We start from the raw sequence: 14050 nt of genomic DNA, 5'->3' as shown, positions 1-14050 counted from the left end.
GAAAACGACACAGCCAACTGAAATGAGGAGGTCAGGTCAGGTGAGGTCAGAACACGAGAGGTGGCTGACCTGTGTGCCACTTCACCTTTTACCAACGCAGCAAAACTTCGACACACTGACCTCGACTAAGAGGATGCCACTTCACCCCACCAGCAGCCAGACGTGGTCTAACTAAGCCACTGGCTGGTGGCGTGACTTGAAATTAAACCACACTGAAGAAATACTACGGACGCATGCGCCCTCACAAATCACACTATATCGAGCACACCGAAGATCATAGTTCGGAGTTTCAGTGCGAAAAAGATATCTTCAGTTCAATTAGCTTAGGAATTAGCACAATTCCGAGAAATATTCGAGTTGATAATCCTTTGAAGATGGCACAAATGTGGAACCCTTTAGGAAATAAGTACAGTCTCTCGCCCTGACACGCACAGGTCCTTAGCTGGAGGATATAACATCTCACACTTGAGGTCGAGTCCCTCACTCAAGTGATACTCCACACCTCTCACCTCACACTCACAGTGAAACAAAAATTTGGCTGTATATTTCGCGATAAGTCTATTTCTGATGCATATGAAAGAGTAACGATATATATATATATATATATATATATATATATATATATATATATATATATATATATATATATATATGGCGAAATGTGTCATTCATACTCAGTGATAAAAGTAAAAGTCTTATTTCAGTTTTGGTAAAATAATTAATGAATCATTATCGTTTTGACTGATATATTCAAATCCGGGAATTGATTTACAATTTGTCATCCAATCAAATTCTAAGATGGCACACAATCACACAACATTTGTTTAGTGCAATCAAACACTTGTGTACTTAAGGAAATGAGTGGAATTAGACACTTGAAGAATTCACTTTTTTTATGACGTAAAGATTCATCCAATCGATCAATATAGAGAGAATCTGTTTTACGATGTGAATCACACTAAAGGAACTTTAAGATTCGCACTTACCTCAGGGCGACTCAGCCACTCCTCACAGAGTTAACAGGTAGAAGCAAAATATATCTATATATCTATATATATATAAATATATATTCACCACAATCCAATAACCCAGATCACTGTAGAACGAACAAACACTCTTTCACTGTCATGTTTCGTCTCTCACGTATTGTTCACTGTTCCAGTCACCACACAAGTCACAGGGCACGACACGGGGAGCGGTCAATGCCGACCTCACCACCCACCCTACATACACCAACTACAGGGATTCACTTAGGCAGCTTTGGCACTCCGGAAGTGGACCAGTTACCACCCCCACCGAAGGAGTTGGCAGTTTATTTATTACCGCGCCCCTTCGAACCTCGGCTAATTTACCGTTATTTTACGCGTATCTAAAGCCATACTGACCAGGTTAAGTCATTGGTATAGCGGTATGTTGCCTTAGGTGTACAGTCTACGAAAGAAGTTTATATTTCGAGTGTATTGGTTACGGCAGAGGCATCGCGGCGTTTCATGAATGTGGGATTGGTTCCGTAAACAGTGACGTCATGCCGTTCCCGTGAGATGATTGGCAACGCCTTGGTGACGTCACTCCCCGGGAACCGGCCGTCGGGGGGAGGGGGGAGGAGACCGCCAAACGGTGCCACGAGTCAACGTCTTCCACTTAACTCGTCCGTTTCTTCGAACTCGTGGACAGCCGGGCTGTGTCTTAGCCAACACCAACCATCGTCTTCGATGTTCTGGGTAGAAGAACCGCTATATACGCCCCGTGTGTCGTAATGATGAAGCGCAGGGGGTACGCTCATACCAGGAAAGCTACAGTATAAGCGAATGCAACGAAGTGTTCACTCTCCTCTCTCTCTCTCTCTCCACACACACACACGCTCGCTCGCTACGCTTGGGTTGTTGTGCTGCTCAGCGACACCCTATCATCTTTTAACCATTCCCTTTTTGTTTCCATCTTTTAACCATTCCCTTTTTGTTTCCATCTTTTAACCATTCCCTTTTTGTTTCCATCTTTTAACCATTCCCTTTTTGTTTCCATCTTTTAACCATTCCCTTTTTGTTTCCATCTTTTAACCATTCCCTTTTTGTTTCCATCTTTTAACCATTCCCTTTTTGTTTCCATCTTTTAACCATTCCCTTTTTGTTTCCATCTTTTAACCATTCCCTTTTTGTTTCCATCTTTTAACCATTCCCTTTTTGTTTCCTCTTACATGATTCTCTTTCCTTGTCACTCCTGAATAATCTGTTCTCATTAACATCATTCCCTAGCCACATATTCCGTCATTTTAACCCCCACAAATCAAGGCAGAGGCAATCAAACCTCATCAAATACACCGAGGTTTTTTTTCAATGGTATTATACCACTTTCCCTGGTTCTTAAAACACCCGCTCGTGGATACTGATGGTGGCAGTGATCCATAATTTGTCCCTGAGTGGGCATTTATGATGGTAGATATTCAGTATGGTCCTCGGGTGTGGCAGGGGAGTTGAGAATTGTTCACCGTTCGGAAATCTGGACAGAGGAAGACTTGCGATGTCCTGGCTCTTCGTTCTGGGTCACACAGGGACTCCCTGTGCTCCTCGGAGACATGTCTTTTGTCATGCAGATCATCCACGTGTGCTGCATTCCTTGCCTCAGACGGAGGGGAGGGGTATCTGCCTGCCTCACCAAGACATAAGCTGCCCCAACGGGACAGCAGTTGCCTCACCAGGACAACATCTGGCTTCACCAGGACAACATCTGGCCTCACCAGGACAACATCTGGCCTCACCAGGACAACATCTGGCCTCACCAGGACAACATCTGGCCTCACCAGGACAACATCTGCCTTCACGACATTAGTAACTCAACCTCTGCACCAAGAGGTTGTCACCCGTAGCAACATCTGCATCGCCATAGCAGTTGTTACGTAAGTCTGGGAAAATTTACGGGGTCATGGCAGCGGGTGGCCCATCGCACAGCACATCCACTGGGATGAAAAAGCACCGTAGCGGCAATAAGCGCAGGATTATACCACTGTGGCAAATTGCTGTCCCACTCTGGAAACACCACTGTAGCAAAAAGGAGGGCAATATTGGCACTGAATAACTCACTGTAGCAACAGTTGTACAAACGTGGAAATATAGTTAAATGTCTACCACTTTCATCGCCTATACCACTATGGAAATATTGCCACTGTGGCAAAATTGTACACTCCACTTGCACTGTAAATCGCGACAGCTTTTGGCAGCCAGTACACCCTCATTCCAACATACGCACACGACGAAGGCGGTAAAACTGAGGCAAAAACAAAGGAGCATCGCTTACAACACGACCCCCTACATTGCGACGCCACACACACATGTGTCTTCCTAAAAGCATTACTGCCATCACGGTCTTTGCTCTCCCTATCCTCTGGCGGCTTCTCTCTTCTCTGCCTTCACCTCTATCTATCGACGCATCCCTTCTCCATATCCTCCGTTCTAATTCTTTCTTGTCTTTTATCAGAGTTAGAATTTTTTCAGCTCTTTTCACAACTTTTGTTCTCGAGAGGTAAGTGCCTCATCCCCCATCTATGGAATAAGGTCCTCGAGGTCTCTGGACCTCAGGTTAGTGATCCTGGTTTCAGACGTCTCAGCACCAGACTTGAACCCACAGTGATGCTGTGTTTCTCTTTCCACAGGTTGTGAACTGCATCTTCCCTTCCCTCCAGTCTCCGAGTGACGCCATGCAGGAGCAAGACGGTCGTCCCCGTGCAACTATGAGGTACAGTAACATCTACGTCGCGTTCCTGATCTTCAGACATACGACTTACATCTACAGGACTCTCTCTCTCTCTCTCTCTCTCTCTCTCTCTCTCTCTCTCTCTCTCTCTCTCTCCCTCTCTCTCCCTCGTCCCTGCAGTTCTTCCTCTTCTTTAAACATTATGGTTGCCTTCCTTACGAAAACTGATTCCTCTCCTCAGTCCGTAACATGTTGCTCTGGCATCGGATTACCTCTAGTTACTCACTCGTCTCTCTACTTCATCGCTCCATAAATCTATTTTTTTTCTCTCTCTCTCTCTTAAAGTCCCGCAGTTGGTGTATTTATCATTCTCGTATTTAATTCATTATTTTCCGTGATTTGTATGATCCCCTTCATCATACATCTCATGATACCATCCGATCGTCTATCTGTCTCACTCTCCAGTCTCATCCACCTTCCTAAGCAATCTAACTCCACGTCTCATCTTGTCATTGTTCCATCCCTCACCTCCTTCAGTCATCCTGCTTCCACCCTCAGCCTGACGTGAACCAAAAACACCTTTTTTTTTTTTTGTATAGCCCTCAAGAGGCAGCAACAGCCTCAGACCAACCCGTCATCAATTTCGTTCACTGGTGGAGCGTAGACTAATTGCTCGAGTGGTATGATTATGTTTGGACACGCCAGTATATCGGTGGGCAACACACGGACAGTCTACACGGTCATCAGGGAGGGAGGGAGGGTGAAAGAAAGCTGAGCCTTTATTGGTCAATAAACAACCTCGCGACTCAACTCTCAGCCAAGGAGGCTTGTCGTCTCGTTGTTCTCATCTCGTGGAATGGCGAACTTTCTCCGGCAAATTATACTCCCGTTGGCCGTGAACGGGGCACGCCGCGCCCATCTCTCTCTCTCTCTCTCTCTCTCTCTCTCTCTCTCTCTCTCTCTCTCTCTCTCTCTCTCTCAGTGAGCGAGCTCCGCGCGTGAAAGCCATGATCCCCCTCATTTTTTTTTTCTTAGTAAAAGCAACACCGTCTATTTGCTCTCCCTGTCCTCCTCCAACTTCAAGCGTCACGCAGACAGACGCACTGTTCCCGTCAATACGATTTTTCCCATCTCAGTCACCTTTGGTCTCCTCGTATACGACCAGCGTAGTCTCGCGACGCTGGCGTAAACTGCCTTCCTTATTTGCATACTCTCCACTATTCTGCAAATTGTATCTCCCGCTCTCATGCTGCTGGCGTGCCTTGTGGCTGGTTGTATAACACGGGACGTAATGGCGTCCCGTGTGAATGTGTCCTGCAATGTGTATGCGCTCAAGTCCCTCGCGAAATGCACTGTAGTTTTAAGATTTACAACGCCCTCTCTTCTAATCCTGCTAACAATATATAGATGATTAAATAGCCGTAAGATAGTGGGAAAAAAATTCAAGAGATGAAGCCCGACGAGTGTATAGAATCCCCTCTCCATCCTGTATATATACACGTGAATACATATTTGAACACCACATCACACGGATGATAGACACCAACACCGCCGATTGAAAAAGTTCAAGAGACGGAGCCCAACGAGTGTATAGAAACCCCCTCACGTGTATCTATACACGTGAATACATATTTGAACACCACATCACACGGATGATAGACACCAACACCGCCGATTCAATCCTCCTTTTGCTTTCAGAGCCATTGAGACTGTCGGCTCCTTAGAGTGGATGAGCAACTACCAGAGAGGTTCCGGCTGCTAGCCACCAAATCTCTTGACAGTAAATTTCAACAACTTTCGTTTCTCGTTGATATACATATAGACACGACCAGACGAAACTCAAGTTTTTCCCCCCAGCGAAAGTCTTATCACCCAGACTTATATGATTAGGTTAGGTTAGGTTAAATGGCCGAGGTTGTAATAAACGAATCTGGGCAAAATAAAAGTGTTGAAAAGGATATTGAGTTCTTAGAGGACCAGGAAGTACTTAATTACCGCGTGTTTATTGGATTCATCATCCAGCAGAGGGCGTCTTGCCTGACAAGCAGTTCATGATCAGGACTCGCACAGTTCGGTCGTGTACACAAGGTCGAGCAAGCAAACAACCTCGTTAAGCTAAAAGTGGTGGCCAGTTGGCTGTATCCTGTAGTTTGGACATTAACGATCACGTAACCAACAGCTGGGATTGGCAGGATCGTCTGTCAGTTGTGTGTGTGTGTGTGTGTGTGTGTGTGTGTGTGTGTGTGTGTGTTTGTCCACGTGCATACTTGTTAGCACCAGCCAACTGTAGCCACTGGAATTCTTGGGGCGAAGGAACTTCCCCCAGGGCTGATCGTGAGGGCGGTTTCCTAACCCCCAACACACTGGACTTTCGCCCCACTGGGGATGGAGTGTATAGGACTATCATGTTCTCGACGATGGGGTCCGGTGGCTGGAGTGAATTCGATAACACTGTTTTGACGTTTGAGTAGACGCTCTTGTTACAGTTCTGATTTGGGGTGCAATTTTGGCATCCCACAGAAGTGCCTGGTTCCGCTGGGTCATAAGGCCTTATTGATGGTCACTGGCTGGAGTTATGGGGTAGAGAGGGGAGAGGAGGAGGAGGAGGAGGGGATAAAAGGGGGTGAGGGGAGAGATGGGTCAAGGGGTTGGTGGAGAGGGGAGGCCAGGTGGTTTGTGGTGTTGATATTCTGGGGAAAATGTGATGGATCAGGTTGTTTATACTTGTCTATTGGGAAGAGGGGAGAGATGAAATATCACCCACTCATCTCCTCCCTGTCCTAAAAGGCGAGTAAGAAATGATAGAAGGGAAGGGTTGAGAACATTCTCTCCTCTTGTATTATCGCTTACCAAAAGAAGGAGGCACTGAGGATGGAGCCAAGCGAGATGTTTCTCCTTTAAAGCTCAGTCATCTGTCTCTGACGCTACCTAGCCAAGACGTGGAACGATCACCATGAATAAACACACACACACACACACACACACACACACACACACACACATACACACACACTTGGGCCCAAGAACCCTGCTAAAATTATTATCATTATTATTATTATTATCATTATCATTATTATTATTGTTATTATTATTATTATTATCATTTTTATTATTTTTATTATTATTATTATTATTATTATTATTATTATTATTATTATTACTCTTATTATTATTATTATTATCATTGTTATTATTACTATTATTATTATCATTATCATTATCATAATTATTATCATCATCGTTATTATCAACATAATCATTTCATACTTGGTCGCCCGCCTTACTCTTTTCTTTTCGCGTGGAGCGCAGCCTCGAAGCTGGAGGATCGCCATAGAAGGAGCCCTGGGGTTACATCACTAACTACAAGAGCCACATGGAAGGTTACAGATGACAGTGATGGACATCAGACATCAGTTCGACGAAGACGAAACTGGACGATCTTGAGAATAATCACCAGTTAATCTCTCAAGAGTAAAGCAATAAATGAGACATTAAATGCGTAACAGAAGGAGATTAAAGTGAAGTAAATGAGAGAATTATGAAGATCTATATTGAGAAGGAAGTACAGGAAGTCGGTAAACATGACAGAGGGAAAGCAAGCGACGGTGAGGAGATGAGAGGACAAGAACAATGAACAGCAGAACTTGAGTCAAACAGAACAGCGATCAAGGCACCTTAGTCGCCCCTCTGACCCAGTTCACCCAAACAGCTGACAACACGCCACACATCAACCACTCAGCTGTTGTCCAATCAGCTGTTTTTCCTTGTCAACAGCTGACGACATGCTTGGCCAGCTGATGCCCGCGCTTCAGTCTTCGCTCCTGTGTTGATAACTCTGATAATGTCGGCACGGAGACTGTGGAGTCGTTGCTGCCTCTGTGATTTACTGCTTGACTTTATTGAGGTTGAATACGCTTGTCGGCAGCACAGAAGGCGAGGCAAAGTGATGCGTGTGTGTGTGTGTGTGTGTGTGTGTGTGTGTGTTGAAGAGAGAGAGAGAGCCGACAGCATACCATGAGATGCAACACATTAATCAAGCCCTTTTTTTTCTGTTTTTTTTCTTTTTTTTACCTACTGACTGAATACCAATATCCTCAAGTCGGACAGGACATTTATCTCAAACCTGGGGACAGGTGGAGGTGTATCCAGGGGCATGTCATCCCTCCAGCTAGGTGGAGTTGTATCCAGGGGCATGTCATCCCCCCCAGCTAGGTGGAGGTGTATCCAGTGGCATGTCATCCATCCAGCTAGGTGGAGGTGTGTCCAGGGGCATGTCATCCCCCCCAGCTAGGTGGAGGTGTGTCCAGGGGCATGTCATCCCTCCAGCTAGGTGGAGGTGTGTCCGGGGGCATGTCATCCCTCCAGCTAGGTGGAGGTGTGTCCGGGGGCATGTCATCCCTCCAGCTAGGTGGAGGTGTGTCCAGGGGTAATGTCATCCCTCCAGCTAGGTGGAGGTGTACCTGGAAGAGCCGTGCCTTATAAGACGACCTCATCAGATGATCCTACAGGTCCATTTGGTACCTGCCACATCGCTTGGTACAACAGAGTCGCTACCATTCAGCAACTTTAAGTACCACTCGCCAGTGTGGGTGCACAGTCCCCTGAACACCTAGCACTCCCTGGTGCTCCTGCAGGGCAACAAGTGAAGAGCTCAAGCGGTGCTCATGGAAGGCCCTACTAAGCATTACTGTGTGATCGGTGGAAACAACGATGCCACGGAGAAATGTGTCACCATGGGTGGGTGACGTCTTGGTTGCTGACATCCCTCACATTCATAAAGGAGTTAGACTCACACATCACAAAATGATGTACATACGTCTAACATCTAACAAGATTAACCGCCTGTGAATAAGTATAGGCAAAGTGGTACATCTAACCAGATTAAGCGTCTGTGATTAAGTATAAGCAAAGCTGGTACTACCCTGGCGAGATTTCATCACCTACTCCACTTGCATTCCGAGCCCGACTTGTGTTACACCAACAGACCCGAGAGAAGAGAGAGGAGCACAACACCTGAAGAAGCTACGCTCCCGCAGACAAGACTAGACACACCAGCCTGGCACCATTCCCGCGACTCAGGCACCAGACAAAGCAGTTGTGTCGTCTCAAACTTCAGACGACGTGTTGATGGCGAAGATCCTCATTAGCAAACATGTGACCAGAAGCCATGGCGCCGAGTGCATCCCCCGCCAAGGCCCAGGAAACTGAGGGGGGGTCGACGGCGACACCACAGGGGGAGACACGGTGGCAAAAAGCTCCTCCCAATTGGGGAACGTCATCAGGAGAGATGATGTGTAGGCAGCAGGTCAGCCCGGGTTGTAGTGCGTGATGTGGGTGTGTTATACCCTGTCGATTTTTCTGATGGAGAGAGAGAGAGAGAGAGGAAAGCGTCCATGTGTCTCTTTGTGTTCGTGATGCCATAAGGGGCGTAGGTGGAAGGGGGAGGTGAAGGTCGAGATGTCCATGGCAGGTGGTAAGGAGGAGGGGGAGTTTAGAATAGGCAGGGCGGCGCCAGGTAGGGGTGAAGGTGGTGGGTTGGCTGGATGGGTAAAGGGGGAGGGAAGGAGTCATAAAACCTGCCCTGACCCACCGTCGTTCCGCTACCCTACCTTACCCTTACCCAGCCCTACCCTCCCTCACCTCAGCTTCACTACAGTCACATCCCCACCTCCCCACCAACACTTGCCACCTCTCCTCAGCGTCCGCCCTCCTACGCCCTCCCTCCTCCTCCCGCCGCCCCGCCCCCCCTTACCCACTGACCTTGGCAAGGTCACTACCTCCAGGATGCGTCGAGTGGTGCACCCTCTGCAGGTGGCCTGGCGACTCACCAGCTGGCGTCCTGTCGACCATCTGGGAGAGCAGAGGTCTCAGAATATGTTCATTTATCAGAGTCTTATTCTGATTTATGAAGAAAACGTATCCTGGTTGGCTTCATAAATGATTATATATATATATATATATATATATATATATATATATATATATATATATATATATATATATATATATATATACTATGACTAAAGGACCAGAATTCAGGATCTACTACTATACGCATACCTTCGCATCCAGACCCGCTTCTTACGCACTGACACACCCCCGCCCGCGGAAACACTCCACTCATTTACTGCACCGCAGTCGTAAATGCTCAATAAACGTATTTGGATAACCAAGTCATACTCAAGTTTACGCAACAGATCAACACATTTACCGCAAGCTGAGTACCAGAGTACAGTACTTACGCATGATTTATATCTCCAGCCGGGTCTCTCTTGTGATGAGGGAGGGAGGCGATCATCAACGTATAAGCCACACTCACTCTTCAGCTCCTGTTCCTGGTGATACTATTGCTACTGTTCCTGCTGCTACGGGAGTCACAGGAACATGGGGTGGAGTCCCTCCTGGCTGCTGCCAGCAAGGTACCCACCCACCCAGTACTTCGCGCGTCCTTGGTTCCAGGACGCGAGCTACCAGGACGGGGTTGATGGACGGTATCTAATAGCCTGGAAAGCCGACTTGGTATTGCAGTCTCGTAAGGAACCGATGCAGATGCCCAGGATGAGAATCGCGCGCACGGACGATCCTCACTTGCACCGCAAGGAAAGGGACGGACATTTGAATACACACACACACACACACACACACACACACACACACACATATATATATATATATATATATATATATATATATATATATATATATATATATATATATATATAACCCAGCATGATGCTGTTAACTGCTTAGGGAAATAGAACTGAAACTTTGAAAAGAAACTTGTGTGTTCTCGTGAGTGGTGACATGAATTTAATGGCTGAGCTGAACTGGTCTAATGTGCAATCCTTACTCTAATTATTTCTCTCTCTCTCTCTCTCTCTCTCTCTCTCTCTCTCTCTCTCTCTCTCTCTCTCTCTCTCTCTCTCTCTCTCTCTCTCTCTCTCTCTCTATCCTCTCATCACTCATAACAGTGATAATGATAACGGTAAAAGTAATAACAGTAATGATAATTGATAGAATCCGAATGATTGTGTGGCCCCACTGGATCAGCATTACCCCAGTGGACGCTTACGACACTGAGAAGGAAGACGACGAGACAGTGGCAACACATGATTGGTATCTCGTTAGTTCGCGCCACTAACTGCGAGTGAGCCAGCACTGGTATCTGCTCGACCCTGATGGTGAGGAAGATTTGCAGTCTAATTATCACATAACTATTTAAGTCTTGCATGAGATCATCATTATTATATATATATATATATATATATATATATATATATATATATATATATATATATATATATATATATATATATATGTGTGTGTGTGTGTGTGTGTGTGTGTGTGTGCAATATATACATAGATATTGGAGCATATATATATACATTTGCATAGATACAGATGAATGAGCCTTCCACCAAGAATCCTCAGTTTCTCCTTTCATCTGTTTTTTTTTTTTTTTACATTTAGAAAGTAACAGGAGGAGGAGTATTCAAGCTACCCCCCCTCTTTCTCAAATTCCTCCTCACTTAATTCGTCCTCCTCTTCGTCACCCAGGATATATGTGGGGAATATCTCTTTCACACCCTAACACCCCTTAAGGGAGTTGGTGAAGACTCGAATGGGAAAGATATAGATTCTAATCACATCACCGTCCAACGTAGGATATATAGCTCATCTCGTAGTGTATCTAAGGCAGTGCATGACCTAAGAACTGGTTTTATCCAAAATCGGATCAGTTAATCTGAACGTGTTTTTGAGGGCTGGGCTGTCATGTTGAGAGTGTGCCCTCCTCCCGAGGTGAGGATCAAGCAGTTGATGTACGTGTTTCACGAAAGCTTCGAAACCGTTATATACAGAGTCATGTTGAGTGTCTCGAAATGATTAGTAGAATGATCAATGTGTGATCAATCCTTCCCCCGGACGGGTCGTAGGTAAATCTATAAATGATCAACAGATGATAGAGACATGATTGATCACTCAGGGTTCTGCTGATGAGCAAAAGTGTGGATTAAAGTACTGCACAGGTCTGTATTATATTTTTGTATTTTGCACATTTGTATTTTATATTTTTGTATTCTGTATTTTTGTATATCATATTTTTGTATTTCATTTCTTATTTTTCCTCTTCTTCAGCCACTTCTTCATCATCATGTTCATTTTCTTCTTTTTCTTCTTCTTCTTCTTCTTCTTCTTCTTCTTCTTCCTCGTCTTCTTCTTCTTCTTCTGCTTCATCATCATCATCACCATCATCATTTTCTTCTTCTTCATCTTCTTCTTCTTCATCTTCTTCTTCTTCTTCTTCTTCTTCTTCTTCTTCTTCTTCTTCTTCATCTATTCATGGAATCAAGTTCATACAACAACAAACTAAGCAACATTAAATGTTACATTACGTGGCACGTAACGCCCCTCCTTAACTAACCCACACTCACCCCACCAAGGTAGACCCACACCCTCCCTACACTTCTTGACCGATGACCCTGGTCAGTGGACGTGGCTGGTTTCCTGAGCGCTGCATCAGGATCCTGTGAAAGAAGGAAGCAGAATAAGTAAGTCATGTCTACGATCAGTGGTGGAGAAACTAGAGGACCTCTGAACTCGGTCTCAGGCCATCCAACAGGCAGATGGCAGTCAATCAGTATCTTTGACCCTCTGGAAAAGCTGCCAGCGTAAGAGACGTGATGGAAGAGGCAACCTAAGATATGCTGCATTTCTCTCTCTCCCCCACTTGATCCACATCATCTGCCGTGGGTCTGAGACACAACTGCAATTCACGAAGTCATTTATCTGCATTACCCTTCGCCGTGCTCTCCAAAAAGGCTATCAGAAATCTAAAATATTCGCAATCTGGATAATTTACCCACTTATCTGGTTGGGTGTTTTCTCCCCCCCATCTCGCTGAGGAATGGCTTATTTTCGTCGAAGGAGAGTATGATAATGAATACAAGGTGCAGAGGTACTGATGAGCGTGGGGGTACAGACATGAGAGAGTATGACAAGAGTTGGGTCGAAGGTTCCCAGGTGATGGTTTTGTGATTATCATTCAAGACGTTGTTTGAATGTCGTGGGGGGGGAGACTTTCACTCTAATTTATTAATGCAAGAGTTGCTAGCCTCATCTCAACCGTCACTAAATGATACTTTGAGACACAGATCATCACTGATAATGTATATATATATATATATATATATATATATATTTGTACTTCATCACTGTTTCGCACGTCAACGAGGCAGTGCCATGAAACAGACGAAGAATGGCCCATCCACTCATATATACATAAACGCCCACATACTCACATATACATACATATACATATCAACATAAACATACATATACATACACACACGCTGACATTGCGTACATACAAATGTACATATTCATCCTTGCTTGCCTTCATCCATTCCTGTCGCTACCTCGCTGTACCTTTTCTTTTTTTTCACATAGGTTCCACTTTTACGCTTCTGTTTCCTAAAGTTGTTTGAGAAGCCTCCAATTTCTTCAAGAAATGTCACCACTAAGTTCAAAGGATTCTGAGTGGATATCTTTACGATATCGTTATCACTCGACCTGCGTCTTAGACATCACTCGGACTTGACCCAAGGGGTTGCATCCTTGATATCGCTAACACTCGACCCAACTAGCAGAATCTTAAGATATAGCTAGCACTTGACACCAGCGGCTACCTCCCCGATATCGCTAACACTTGACCGAAGGAGAAGCATGTTAAGATATCGCTAGCACTTGACACAAGGGGCTACCTCCCTGATATCACTACACCACCACTGTCAGCTGTAGTGGAGCTGAATCGCTTGCGGCGAATCATCCCACAGAACACGATTAAAACCTGCGAGAACACAGAGCATTAAGAAATTTGAGAACATAGAACATTAGGACCTTAGGAACAGTTTTAGTGGCTGTTGTGGCTTGATACAACCCTTGCGTAAGTCTTATGAGTGGTACAGATGTTTTTAGGGAAAGACACCTTCTGTGTGACCCCTAGTACTCAAGGTTAGATAACCTCACTTCTCGTTAAGTTAAAAAGAAAGAGATAAAGGAACAGGAAATATGCCCTAATGCCAAGCCCTCATCAGATTAGAAGTACAGACCTTCTTCACACCTGTGCTCCGGGAAATAAGATTAGATCCTGTATGTTCAGTGTCGTTGATAAAGCTTAAAGATGTGTGTGGATGATTCTATGCTTAGGAGACATCATATCAACAGTCAGAAGAAGCGATAAGGTATGTTCTTTCAATTCACAGTTAGAGTTACAGTTATCTAACTGATACACAGTAAACCCATCGTTAAAGAAATCCTATTCGCAAGGTAGCTGTAAGATCGCCTCATTAGCATAAATTGATTA

The 14050-nt window shown here is 45.1% G+C and overlaps 2 protein-coding genes across 3 annotated transcripts in view; one reads left to right on the top strand and one right to left on the bottom strand.

The window, feature by feature from the left end:
* LOC139757818 (uncharacterized) overlaps positions 1-1252 on the bottom strand; it is a 40989-nt gene extending 39737 nt beyond the window's left edge. For both annotated transcript variants that reach the window (XM_071678690.1, XM_071678691.1), the window contains exon 1: positions 987-1252. The gene's annotated coding sequence lies outside the window, so the exon portion shown is untranslated. The remainder of the gene's footprint in view (positions 1-986) is intronic.
* Positions 1-14050, top strand: part of LOC139757817 (uncharacterized) — a 274147-nt gene that overhangs the window by 23421 nt on the left and 236676 nt on the right. Inside the window, exon 2 of the mRNA XM_071678687.1 lies at positions 3647-3729. The gene's annotated coding sequence lies outside the window, so the exon portion shown is untranslated. The remainder of the gene's footprint in view (positions 1-3646; positions 3730-14050) is intronic.

Source organism: Panulirus ornatus, chromosome 28 (genome assembly GCF_036320965.1).
Source record: "Panulirus ornatus isolate Po-2019 chromosome 28, ASM3632096v1, whole genome shotgun sequence".
In the NCBI taxonomy this organism is placed as follows: domain Eukaryota; kingdom Metazoa; phylum Arthropoda; class Malacostraca; order Decapoda; family Palinuridae; genus Panulirus; species Panulirus ornatus.
This window is presented reverse-complemented; position numbering and strand designations above follow the sequence as displayed.